This window comes from Solea solea, chromosome 17, assembly GCF_958295425.1.
Source record: "Solea solea chromosome 17, fSolSol10.1, whole genome shotgun sequence".
Lineage (NCBI taxonomy): Eukaryota > Metazoa > Chordata > Actinopteri > Pleuronectiformes > Soleidae > Solea > Solea solea.
The window spans coordinates 22305818-22319157 of record NC_081150.1 but is presented as its reverse complement, the minus strand read 5'-3'; the positions used below and the strand labels follow the sequence as shown (position 1 = coordinate 22319157).

The following is a 13340-nucleotide window of genomic DNA, read 5'->3' as shown; positions in this document are numbered from 1 at the left end:
ACGATAGGCTAGACAACTTCATTAACACAATCTGCTATACGATAGTCAATATGGATTCAGAAGAAACCACTTGACGGCGCGAGCTTTAACTGAGTCTGTGGAAACCCTTACTGATGCTGTTGACCAGAAATTACATTCAATAGGAATATTCATAGACCTGAAAAAAGCATTTGACACCATCAATTATGATATTTTGATAGCTAAACTGGAGAGATATGGTATTAGAGGCATAGCACTGGAATGGGTCAAGAGTTATCTTCACAACAGATCTCAATATGTTAAGATGGGCGATAACACACATCGACTTGCTTGGACATAGTTTGTGGGGTCCCACAAGGGTCACTGCTGGGTCCAAAACTGTTTATACTATACATTAATGACATATGCAAGGTATCCAATATTCTGAAATTAATACTATTCGCAGATGACACTTATATTTTCTGGTCGGGGGATGACTTGAACCAATTAGTGGAAACAGTCAATAATGAAATGGCCAAGCTGCATGTGTGGTTTAATATAAATAAACTATCACTAAATTTAGAGAAAACTAAATATATGCTATATGGGAAAAAAGGCCGTAAGAAAACTATTAACATACAAGATAATGGAGTGGATATTGAAAGGGTTAGTGAGTACAAAGTACTGGGAGTGATTATTGATGACATGTTAAGTTGGAAGCCACACACCAGACTAGGGCTGAACGATATGGACAAAATTTCATATCTCTATATTCATGCCAGATATCTCGATATTGATATGATACGATATGACTACGGGTTTGGTGAAAACCAAGCATTTTTCAGAAAAATAAAAACATCATAATACAAAAGACTGTGGAAACTTTCCACATGGAAAGTGCAGTTTTATTGATGAGAACTCACTGTGAGACTGTGTACACGGGTACCATGTCTTTTGCAATGTGGCATATTTAGCGTCTGTAACGCCTTTATGTCTGGTGGACGTCGACTCATACGGTGTAACGCTCGTGAACGCATCATCACTTTGCACTTCTTTTGGGATGACTGAGAAGTCCCCGGTGTTTCTCTCATTGTAATACACTCTTCGTGCACCACGCGATGGTGTTGTTTCAGGTGGTGAAACATGTTTGTTGTGCTACCTCGCTTCGTCGCAATTTTCGCCAAGCACGACCTGCACAACACCTCGCTCGGGTTGACATCATCCTTTTTAAATCCAAAATACCTCCAAATAATGGAGGATGATTTATGTTTTGGCACAAAATCGCCACCGGCCGCATTATCTTCCGCGCTCATGTCACTTTACTTTCCCGCTGTGTATGTCGCGTGTGTGTGTGTGTGTGTGCGCGTCTCAGTCTCTGTCTCCCTCCCGCCCTCCTATGTTTGTCATTGGTTGGCTTCAGCTGTCGATCCACAGCAAGCATGAAATAAGGTTTGTGGTTGGCTGGCCGTAGTGGTGCATTCAAGTGCAATCGTAAAAATGAAGTTTACTGTGACCGCCAGAGCTGTTCATGCAGGGCGATCGCGGGGGAAAATCTATATTGTTTATATCGTTGCTTTTTCGATATGAATATCTTGAATGTTCATATCTCGATATCGATACGATAACACCAGACACTTAAAAGGTAAGCTGGCCAGGAGTGTGTCCATACTTTGGAGGGCACAAAAACTATTAAACCAGAAGGCACTATACTTGTTGTACTGCGCACTAGTCTCTCCACACCTGCAATACTGTGCAGAGGTCTGGGGACACACTTACAAAACCACTACCTATCCCCTGTTTATACTCCAAAAAAGAGCCTTGAGAATTCTACAATATGCCAGTTACAGAGAACATATAAATCAACTCTTTATCAAATTAAAAATACTCAAATTATATGACTTAATAAAATACCGCACAGTACAGATGATTTACAGGGCTGCCAACAAAAACCTCTCTCACAATCTACAGATATTATTCCTGAACAGGACGATGCAAACAGCGTGATTGATCTCATTAATGATCTACAGTATCAGGAGACACAAGGAAAACAGGTTTGTGTCAGAAATGGTTGAGTGTGACCCAGATGGTGTCAAACTCTACACTGATTAACACATTTAAGACTTCCACATCTTCAGTCAGATCACTTTACCCAAACCCAAGCACGTGAGCCAGGACTGTTCCACAATTATTCAATCTGAGATTAAATGGGGACAGGTCTGTTTGGGACTTGAGTCCTGAATGTCTTGGGTCTGCATGTGTCTGGGTCTGAATTCTCAAATATTAGGTGTCTCTGGTGCTACATGGTGGATCATTTGAGTTGTTGACCTGTGAAGACCTCCACCCTCCATCATCTGACCTCAGTTCTTGTTTGAAGCTCACAGGTTGATCCATGGACCAGTCACTCTTCATGGACACACAACTGCGTCCAGGTCCAGGTCTGGCAGAGTCTGGTCCCTGTTGATGGATCCTCCTACAAACACAGGACATGACATGTAAATACAACATCTGCTGTGATTGATCTCATTAAGGTTGGACAATAACATGAAGGAAGATAACAAGGAAAACAGGTTTGTGTCAGAAATGGTTGAGTGTGACCCAGATGGTGTCAAACACTACACTGATTAACACATTTAAGACTTCCACATCTTCAGTCAGATCACTTTACCCAAACCCAAGCATGTGAGCCAGGACTGTTCCACAATTATTCAACATTTCTTATTTTTTCATGGGTCCAGATCTGAGATTAAATGGGGACGGGTCTGTTTGGGACTTGGGTCCAGAATGTCTTGGGTCTGCATGGGTCTGGGTCTGAATTCTCAAATATTAGGTGTATTCTGGTGCTACATGGTGGATCATTTGAGTTGTTGACCTGTGTAGACCTCCACCCTCCATCATCTGACCTCTGTTCTTGTTTGAAGTTCAAAAGTTTATACATGGACCAGTCACTCTTCATGGACACACAGCTGGGTCCAGGTCCAGGTCTGGCAGAGTCTGGTCTCTGTTGATGGATCCTCCTACAAACACATGATGTGTAAATAAAACACTGAGCTGTGACATGGAGACGAGTCACATGATCCATGAGATCCTCATCTCACCTCTGACCCTCATGTTCCTTACACAGAGTGGTTTTAGAGGGCGGAGCTCCCTCTTCACTGTCCTTGATCTGATTCATAGCAGAGCGCCACCTGCTGGGAGAATAAAACTCGCTCATTACAAGTTCTGCTAACATGGGTGGACCACATTGACCTAATGTGGGCCGGTCAGCAAGAAGACTTTTTTTAACCACAGAATTGGCCGACACGCCCCTCATTGGCTGACTGAACAATCGGCACAGCCCATTGGTTTATGCTAATAATGGACTGTCAGTCACTCAGTTACTGGTTCATTTCAAAGAGCCGTTAAAAAGATTTGACTCGTTCGTGAACGTCACAGCTCGACTCACAACTCACTCAAGACGCTGTTTGCATCACACTTTACAGCCCTTCACTGCAGGTGAGTCCACTGGTTTAACAGAAGAGCCCGCCCTCTGGTGGTCAGGTAAGAAGCTGCCCAATAGATAGATACATATGTATGTTAAACATCTGGACTTTGAAGAGATGTCGTTAATTGTGACGATTGAGAATAAACGTTTAATTTAACTCAGTCCAGCAGAACTTCTCTTTCACCAAAAGCACAAATGTCCTCTAAACCAGTGATTTACAAACATTTAAGTCACTGAACAACAGAATCAGTGACGTGAGATTCATGAGCTTCACAGTAAAAACATCACGTCGACAAAAAGTTACAACTTTTTCATTTTCACTGCATTTCTTTTTCAATCCGTGTTTCTGCTGCACGTCACATGTACTTTTATGTGTTATCGTCTATGTGTTTTTTTATATTGTTTATATGTGAAATAAACTAAACAGCTGATGGAGACAGAATGAGTCAGAGGAGGCGGAGTTAAGTCATAAGAACATGATGGATCTGTAACAGGGAAGTGATTGTTTTGCAGTTAGCAGCACTAGCCAAGTTAGCTGAGAGAGGATCCACTTTTCAGACAAAGGTCAAAGTAAAAGAAAACGAGTTCATATCTTAGGAATTATTGAACAGGAAATTCCACTTTTCACTGTAGCTGTCACTTTTACTCCATGATTGATTCTTTAGCTGTGACAAAGGAACACGACTCTCTCTACAAAAACAAACACAGTGAACTTGTAGAAAAGTCTTTTGTTACAACCAGGTGACGTTTGAGCTCCAAACAACATCTGGTCGTTAACAAGAGTTTGTGTTTATAGATGTTACATTTAAATATGTTTGATGTCAAACCACTGCCGGCCCTGAGTAATTTGGTGCCCTAGGCAAGATTTTAGCTGGCGCCCCCTTGCATCGCAGCAGTAAATTTCACAATCAACTTTCATACAATCACACAGAAACTGCATGTGTGTATTCAAGATTTTATTTCTTTGAGTAAAAAATATCACACCAAATAAAAACTAAAGAAAGAAACAAGTGATAAAATTAAAAATACAAAATAAATAAGGCAAACATATTAAGCCGAACACTGCACACGAAAACAAGTGACATAAAATGAATTAAAAATACAATATAAATATGGTATTGCACAAAATAATAAATTATGAAACCAGTGCAGACATAACAACACAAGAGAGACCTCTTGATTCACCGGGCTGTGCAGAGGTAGACGGGACAGCAGCACCTGATGCTGTGTCACTGGGGTGGTACTGAAATATTTTAAAAGTGCATCTGAAGAGAGAAGAGAAGTATATGTGACGACTGCATGTTACATTTTAATAAAAAAACAGATGCTTGGTGTGCTATACATGAGACTAATATAGACTAATAATGAAAATGTGATGAGATTCATTCAACTTTATTGTCATTGCAATGCAATTCAGTCTAACCAGAGTTAAAAAAACAGTAAAGTGCAGTGAAATGAATATATATGTATATATAGCCTATGAATGATATGGGAAAGCTAAGGTATAAAATATTAACAGTAATACACTTTAACCGCACTTTAACACTGATGTAAACTTTAACAAACATAAACCGTGACACATTACATTACATTACATGTCATTTAGCAGACGCTTTTATCCAAAGCGACTTACAATAAGTGCATTTAAACATTTGGGTACAAATAAGAGCTAGAAGTAAGTAAGAGCTTCAAGTAAATCAAACTATGAAGTGCTAGTCATAAGTGCGATATATATATATATATATTTTTTTTATTTTATTTTTTGTCGTCGTCGTTATCGTCTTAGTCGAGGTAGAGTCGGAAGAAATGTGTTTTTAGTCGGCGGCGGAAGATGTGGAGGCTTTCCGCTGTCCGGATGTCGATGGGGAGCTCGTTCCACCATTTGGGAGCAAGGACAGTGAACAGTCTCGAGTTCTGTAAATGCCTCTGCGATCCTTTCAGTGAGGGGGCAGCGAGCCGGTTTGCCGATGCAGACCGAAGTGGGCGGGCTGGGGTGTAGGTTTTGATCATGTCCTGGATGTAGGCTGGACCGGATCCGATACACATAAAACCAAAGGCTTACAACCACCCTATTAGAAAGGGGATGGACAACTAAAAGCATTTTAACTGACATACAAGCAGGAAAGACACCTGTAAAATAACACCTGAACAGGCCTAACGTTAAGTTTCCAAACGTCCCTGATGAATTTAAGGTGCAGTAACATTAACACACGTCGACTCAGCTATTTATTGATTATTAAACAATGTTGCTATCGTCCGAAGTAAGCTAGCACGCTAACACTCTGCTCCAACAACGGTAACTACGATGCATTAAACTAGTAATTTCATGCACTTCATCACATTGACATTACTGTACCTCTATCTTTTTCACGTTTTTCTTCCTCTTCTTTCCCTCCTTTCCTTCCTTGGGCGCCGGATGGCTTCAGTCTTTTGGACATAATTCCGATACAGTGTCATTAATCTTTTTCTTCGTCTCTGGGTCACGGTCTGTTCAGATTCAGGCAGCTGGCTTCTTGACCCCGCCCCCCTCACAGAGGGCAGGTACAGAGCAAAGGCTTGTTGCACCCAGAAAAAAGGCTTCTGCATTATTTAATAATCTTTGCTATGACGCTGTAGGCTTATATAATATTTCGAAATAATAGTAATAATGGCACTGGTTAAAAAAAAAAAAAGTAGTATTTATAATTAAAAAAAATGTTTTTATTTTTATTTATTTATTTTTTTCCTCCGTTTTCGGCGCCCCCTGCGAATGACGGCGCCCCTAGCATTTGCCTATACTGCCTATGCCCAGGGCCGGCTCTGACTCAGTGAATTAAGACCATGCAGAAATTCAGCTCGTGGGTTCTGAGCATCCACGTGATTCCAGTGTGTAATATCACATGTCAACCAGCAGATGTCAGCATTTATACTGTGTCAGCAGAGCTGCTTCAAAAGGGTTGGGCCTTCTTCACGTTCAGAGGAACCAGGACATGTTCACATCCCATAATAAGACAAGTTTGCAGTATTACACCAGACATTTAAGCCTCTCTAAGTCACTACAGGGTCAATTCATTCTGTGTAAAAACCTCAGTCACTGAACAAGAGTCAGTGACGTGAGATTCATGAGCTTCACAGTAAAAACATCACGTCCACTCAAAGTCACGTGTGATGAGATGAGTTTAGTTTCGTTACCTTGTGAAAGCAGGAAATGATCGTCATGAAGCTGCTGAACGTCTGTGAAGTGATTCTGCTGCTGAACAGGAAACAAACCACAGACCAAAGTTTTCTCAAGTCTCATCTGAAGGAAATGTGATGAATGTGATCAAATCCAGGACAGTCTGGCTGCAGACCTGCACTGTCAGGACCCTTCGTTGCAGTCCTGCACTGTGAGGTCTCCTGCGCTGTCAGGACCGGAAGTTGATTCGAAGCCTTTCAAAATAAAAGCGAGCATACCGGAAGCACGTATTCAAAATGAAAGCGAAAGCATGTATTTTCCCATGTGAAGTTGAGTAAAAGTCAAGTGACAACAACTTTGCAGTTGGCTAAACAGCTAAACAGTCTTTATTCACTAGAACATTATGTTGTACTATATATATTGCCCTGTAAAGTTATATTAATTTGAAAGAATTGGGTTTTGGACTTTTGGGTAGTTTTTAGCGTTGTTATCGTGTCGATAGTGCTCACTTAAATGTGCCATTTTCCTACTCAAAGACCAAGAAAACTGAGTTATATCATATAGTTTTTATATAATTATGTTTTACTTATTACGACATTATTTGTCTCTTACAGATGCATATTTCAATCTTAAGTACCGGCACTACGCCCAAAGTTGAACGCTGCACGTCATGCTGCAAGCACTTTCACTGCCCCCTGTGCCTAAAAATGAAACCAACAAAATTGTCCAAGCTGCAGAGCCACTTAGAGGCACATAGGAAAGGTGGCATTTTATTTGAAGGTAAGCATAATGTATTTGTCTGTGTGTTTGTACTCATAAGTATGAGCCAACGCTACTAACGTCTGACAGGTTGTGGTTTGGCTGGGAAAAGGGGAAAAGGAAAATGAGGGGAATGTAAGTTGCAGTGAAGAACACCTCACCTCACAGTTTTAGTCACTTTCAAAAATGAAAAGTTTAGAATCAGATTCTCTGCTCTGCAAGTCAAAATGTATGTGAGTTATGTGAGCCAAATCAATAGCAGAAAATGAAAAGTTAAGTGAAAAGTTGAACACTTTAGAACGTTGCTGATGTGTGTCAGAAAGAGAGTATAAACAGTATTTATAGTGTGTACTTACTTACTTGTCATTGGTCCCTAACTAAGACGTTTTTTTTGCATGGTTTCATGGATCCAAATGAGGAGGACAAAGAATTGATTCTGGAGCCTTTTAAGTTTTTGTTTTACCACATCGAAGATATGTGGCTCTTCTGTGAAGAGATGATGGACAAAAGAGGGTACTTGGTGTACTGTGAATACAAAGAGCAGGAATTTTAAGAAAAAAACAAAGAAAATCGACCATTTGATTGGTATGTTTTCTTTGTGTGAGCTATAACACTAAAAACACTAATCATTAAAATCATCAAAAAATAAAAAATAAAATAAAAAGACATTTGAAAGTTTGTTTTGTGTCTACTGCTTTCTCTTGTAACAGAGGTTATTGGTTATCTGGGTCATGTAACTAGGTATTCAGTAATTCACTTTAAATACACAAAGCTAAGTTCATTTAAAATCATCAACCCTCACACCCTCCATTGGCAAATCCATGTGGTCCGACAGCACAAGGTAAGAACATAGCACAAACAATATTAAGCAATTCTTAAATGAATTATGAGGTGTTACAATTGCAAACACACATAAGATATGCCTATATAAAAAAAATGAGTAAATAAATATGTAAATGTCTCCAACATTTATCAATGATAAATAATGGTATAGAAGCAAAGAACAGTCAGCAATAGGTTGGAGTGTAGATGCATTATGCCATCACACATTAAGGTACCTGCTGCTGAAACATGTTTTGTCAAACTGAAAAAAAACCCAGTATGATGAAATGATGTATTGTATGATGAAAATATGTATTCTGTGGGTAATGGGGGCGGGACTAGATAAGCTTTTGCTTCTCCTGCTTTCCCTTTCGGTTATGTGTGTTGTGTGAACTACACTAAGATGATGTGTGATGATGATTGATCTGAATGACATGACCGAAATAAACATATAAATAAATAAAGGTGTATTTACAGAGATTTATTATTTCAAAATGAATTTGGAGTGCAGATTAACTAACAGCTGTCCTTTTTACAAATAAAATTAAATTAAATTTAAATACTGGCATAAAACAATGCATGTTTTGAGTAGGCTAATAGTGTTTTAAGGGGATCATAATAGCTGTACATCTAGTTTGCACTGATTATCTGTAGAATAACCCTAGAAATGGTCATAACGTTTTGTATTTTCTTTTTTTTCATATATAATATTTTGTTTGTTTTTTATCTTGACATTTTCCTGCGTTTTTTCACCTTATCCAGTTGAACTGGGAACGAAGAATACGTGCTTCCGGTATGCTCGCTTTTATTTTGAAAGGCTACGAATCAACTTCCGGTCCTGACAGTGCAGGAGACTTCACAGTGCAGGTCTGCAAAGAAGGGTCCTGACGGTGCAGGTCTGCAGCCAGACCCCTCTCAATAACTGCTCTGATCTGAACTTTACTCTAATTGACTCGACTCAGTTTAGTATCAGCCATGTTGTTTTCCATTAAAAAATGGCGCTGCCCGAGCAGCTGCTGCTTACAACGGCTCTCCCTTCTTTCTTACTTTTTCTCATTTTTTCTCATTTTTTCTGGCGTGTTTCACGCTTTTTCCTTAAAATGGTCGAATCCTGCTGTCACCACGCGCACAATGAGACCACTTTTATTACTTTTGCATTTTGTTTAATGCTCTTCTCGGCACTTTTGGGAACTCCGTCGGCAGACACGCTCAGTGGATCCATTGTTTACAGCAGGGATCAGCTGTTGGTGTTGCGCAACACCGCTCTCTCTCTCAACGCGGAATGGATGATTCCAACGGTTTTAAAGAGGAAGAGACAGGGCTGCAGAGCAGGTCGGAGGAAACAGGAGAGGAAACGTAGGTTCCGTCCTTTTATTCCATCCATCATCATGGGAAACGTCCACTCCCTCGTGAACAAAGCGGACGAGCTCGCGGCGCTGACCCGGCACCAGAGGGACTTCAGGGAGAGCAGCCTGCTGTGCTTCACGGAGACCTGGCTGAGGGAGATGACACTGGACTCTGTCGTTTCCCTGGAGGGGTTTAAGATGGTACGTGCGGACCGGAATGTGGCTGGGAAGAGGAGAGGAGTGGCGGTGTTTATTAACGAGAGATGGTGCGACCCCGCGCACGTCTCCATCAAAGAACAAGTTTGCACAAAGGACATTGAGTTTGTTGAGGTGGGCATCCGCCCGTATTACATCCCGAGGGAGTTCTCGCATGTGATTGTGTACACAGTCTACATCCCTCCCTCAGCCGATGCAGCCGCAGCGTGTGAGAGACTGCACAGCTCAGTGTCGGCACTGCAAACGGAACACCCAAACTCTCTCCTGCTCATAAATGGTGATTTCAACCATGCCTCGCTTTCCCCCTTTTCCCCACGTTCACACAGTACGTGAAGTGCCACACCCGGGAGAACAAGATGCTGGACCTCTTATATGTGTGGCAGGACCAAGGGGAGAAGACCAGCGACAACGCCACCTGGGGGAATTTCGCCCCCAGGAATTATATATATATAAATATATCGAAAAGGACAACACAGGTTCGTTGACACACAGGACAGAGAACGGGTTCTATGTTACAAAATATATTTTATTTAACATATAACGTTACCTAACAATAAAACAATGCTTCCAAAGGCACAACCAATAATCAATATAAAAACAGGACTGGGGCTTACCACAGCGGCAGAAAATCAAAAAGGGCAAATCCAACACAACACCACCCGTGCCACAACACACCAAACACGGACTCGTGAAAAGATACCACCACCAGGGAGTTGGGCTGCCGCACGTGTCGACCCACAGCACCTGTTAAACAAAAAGAAAAAGGAACTAAATTACTCGAAAATAATATTGAGAAAGTACATACACAAACAAACAAACAAACAAACAAACAACCCAACAAACAAACAGCCAAAGCCCAAATATATAAACATTTAAATCACAACACAACAAATATAAAACATCTCAAATTACATACAGAATAATCTAATAACGGAAAATTATAACTACTAAACAAAATAAACAAAACCAACTAATAAGGATCAACTCAACTCAACAAAGAAATCCACAAAAAGAAAGAAACAAAACACATACTATAATCAAGGAAAATAAACACTAGAAAACAATACTCTATTATATGGCGGTGCCTACTGGAGCTATATTAAAAAACAGTAAGCCCGGCCAACGACAATGGACGGAGTCGAGGACGGCCGAGTAATTACTCCTACGGAGTGATCAGGAGCGGCGTCACGGCTGTACAACGCCGCGTCCTCCGCAGATGGCTTCACCTCCACTCGAAGCGACACAGTCTTAATTAAAACAGTCTAACCAAAAACAGCAGTTCTGTTCCGGATGTGGCGGCCGATGACCGGCAAAACCCTGGACACAGAGGTGGCGAACAGAGGTGCAGCCTCTAAGGCGGCGGGAGACACGATCGCCAAGCCCACCGCTTTTCTGTACAGCAGAACAAGTCTCAGGTAACGTTATGGTGTAAACAAACCAACAGCTGATTGATAACGAGCGGCTTACCTCACAGAGAGTACCGACTGTCACCTAGGCAACCCCCGACGCGGAGCGCTCCGCTCTCCCAGCCTGCAGCCGCACCAGTTGCGCTACAAGAGGGCGAAACAATACTCGCTAAGTGTGCCAGGCTGTGCGGACATCTACAGGCAAGGGAAGTGCACAGGCACCTACCTGATAGTAGCGGAGACAGGACACAGAGGCGCGCCGTACACACCACGCCAAACAATTCACCGCACCAACACGAACCGGAAGTCACTCGCCGGAAGCATAAGGGGCGCATGATCTCATCCTAGCTGTATTTGTACGCCACTCGGCCTGTCAATCACTGCCAGTGAGGCGGAGGAACCTATTCGGCTACATATGCAAATATAAAGGGTGCGTACACCTCCGCCCCCCTCCCTCCACTCGGTCGCTCTGATCACAACCTGATACGTCTGCGACCTGAATACACACCTGTGGTGAGGAGGCAGCCCACACAGAAAAAAACTGTAATGATGTGGAATGAAGAAGCCAAAGAGAGGTTGAGAGACTGCTTCGAGACAACAATGTGGGAGACTTTCTCTGATGGTGATAACATCGACGGCTTCAATGACTGTTTCACAGATTACATCAAATTCTGTGAGGAGAACGTGGCACCAACCCGCAGGGTGCGGTGCTTTGCCAACACCAAGCCATGGGTGACCCCTCAACTTCAAGTCCTGCTGAACAAGAAGAAGAGGGTGTTTGCTTCAGGCAGCAGAGAGGAGCTGAAAGAAGTCCAGCGGGAGCTCAAGCAGGCAATCAGGAAGGCTAAGGAAACTGGAGGAGCAGATGGGGCAGAGCAGGACAAGGGATGTGTGGAGAGGTGTGGATGACGCCGTCATCTACCTGCAGCACCGGGCGCTGACTCACCTGGAGGTCGCCGGGAGCGCTGTGAGAGTCATGTTCTTTGACTTCTCCAGCGCTTTCAACACCATCTGACCGGCGCTGCTGCGGAGGAAGATGGAGGACGTAGGAGTGGGGACGCAGCTGGCTGCATGGACCACCGACTACCTCATCAACAGGCCACAGTATGTGAGGCTGCAGGACTGCAGGTCTGAGGTGGCCATCTGCAGTATCGGGGCGCCTCAGGGGACGGTTCTCTCACCCTTCCTCTTCTCCCTCTACACCTCAGACTACACCTACAACTCCAGCAGCTGTCACCTCCAGAAGTTCTCCGATGACTCAGCCATTGTTGGCTGCGTGTCTGAGGGGGACGAGCTGGAGTACAGGTCGGTCATCAAGGACTTCGTGGACTGGTGTGAGAGCAACTTCTTGTGCTTGAACACCGGAAAGACGAGGGAGATGGTGATCGACTTCCGGAAAAAGACCCCACCACACCCACCGGTGAGCATCCAGGGCTCGGACATTGAGCTGGTGGATAACTTTAAGTACCTGGGTGTTCACCTCAATAATAAACTGAACTGGACCACTCACATCGACGCCCTGTACAAAAAGGGTCAAAGTCGCCTCCACCTCCTGAGGAGACTGAGGTCGTTCGGAGTGTGCAGACCTCTACTCGGGACTTTTTACGACTCTGTGGTGGCCTCTGCCATCCACTATGCTGTGGTTTGCTGGGGAGCGGGCAGCACGGACCGGGACAGAAAGAAACTGAACAGGCTGGTCAGGAGGGCCGGCTCTGTCCTGGGCCGCTCGCTGGAATCGGTGGAGGAGGTGGGACAGAGGAGGACGTTATACAGACTGTCCTCCATCATGGAGAACACACTCCACCCACTGCACCTGACTGTGGAGGGGCTTGGCAGCTCCTTCAGCGGCAGGCTCCGGCACCCTCAGTGTAGGACGGAGCGCTACCGAAAGTCCTTCATCCCCACTGCTGTTCGGATATTTAACTCCTCGTCGTAAATGTCCACTCACTTACCCCTGATACTTACTCTATTTAGAGTGTAATTTTATCTTTTTAACTTTTTATTTTTGTAATTTTCTTACTATTGTATTGTATTTTTATTTATTTATTTTTTTTTTTAATTTTATTTATTTTATTTTTTTTTATTTATTTTTTTTATTCTATTTTTATTCTATTCTCATTTCTTAACTGAGCTGTTGTGAATGTGTCTTTCCCCCCTGGGGGAGGAATAAAGTCATTCAATCTTCAATGACTTCATAG

The 13340-nt window shown here is 42.8% G+C and overlaps 1 long non-coding RNA gene across 1 annotated transcript; it reads right to left on the bottom strand.

Annotated features, from left to right (window-relative positions):
• Positions 1-10230: 10230 nt before the first annotated feature.
• LOC131443513 (uncharacterized) lies at positions 10231-11546 on the bottom strand. Its single transcript, XR_009233621.1, has 3 exons — positions 11369-11546; positions 11204-11286; positions 10231-10480 (listed from the first exon to the last, which is right to left on the bottom strand). It is a non-coding gene; the product is annotated as an uncharacterized LOC131443513 (long non-coding RNA).
• Positions 11547-13340: the final 1794 nt, after the last annotated feature.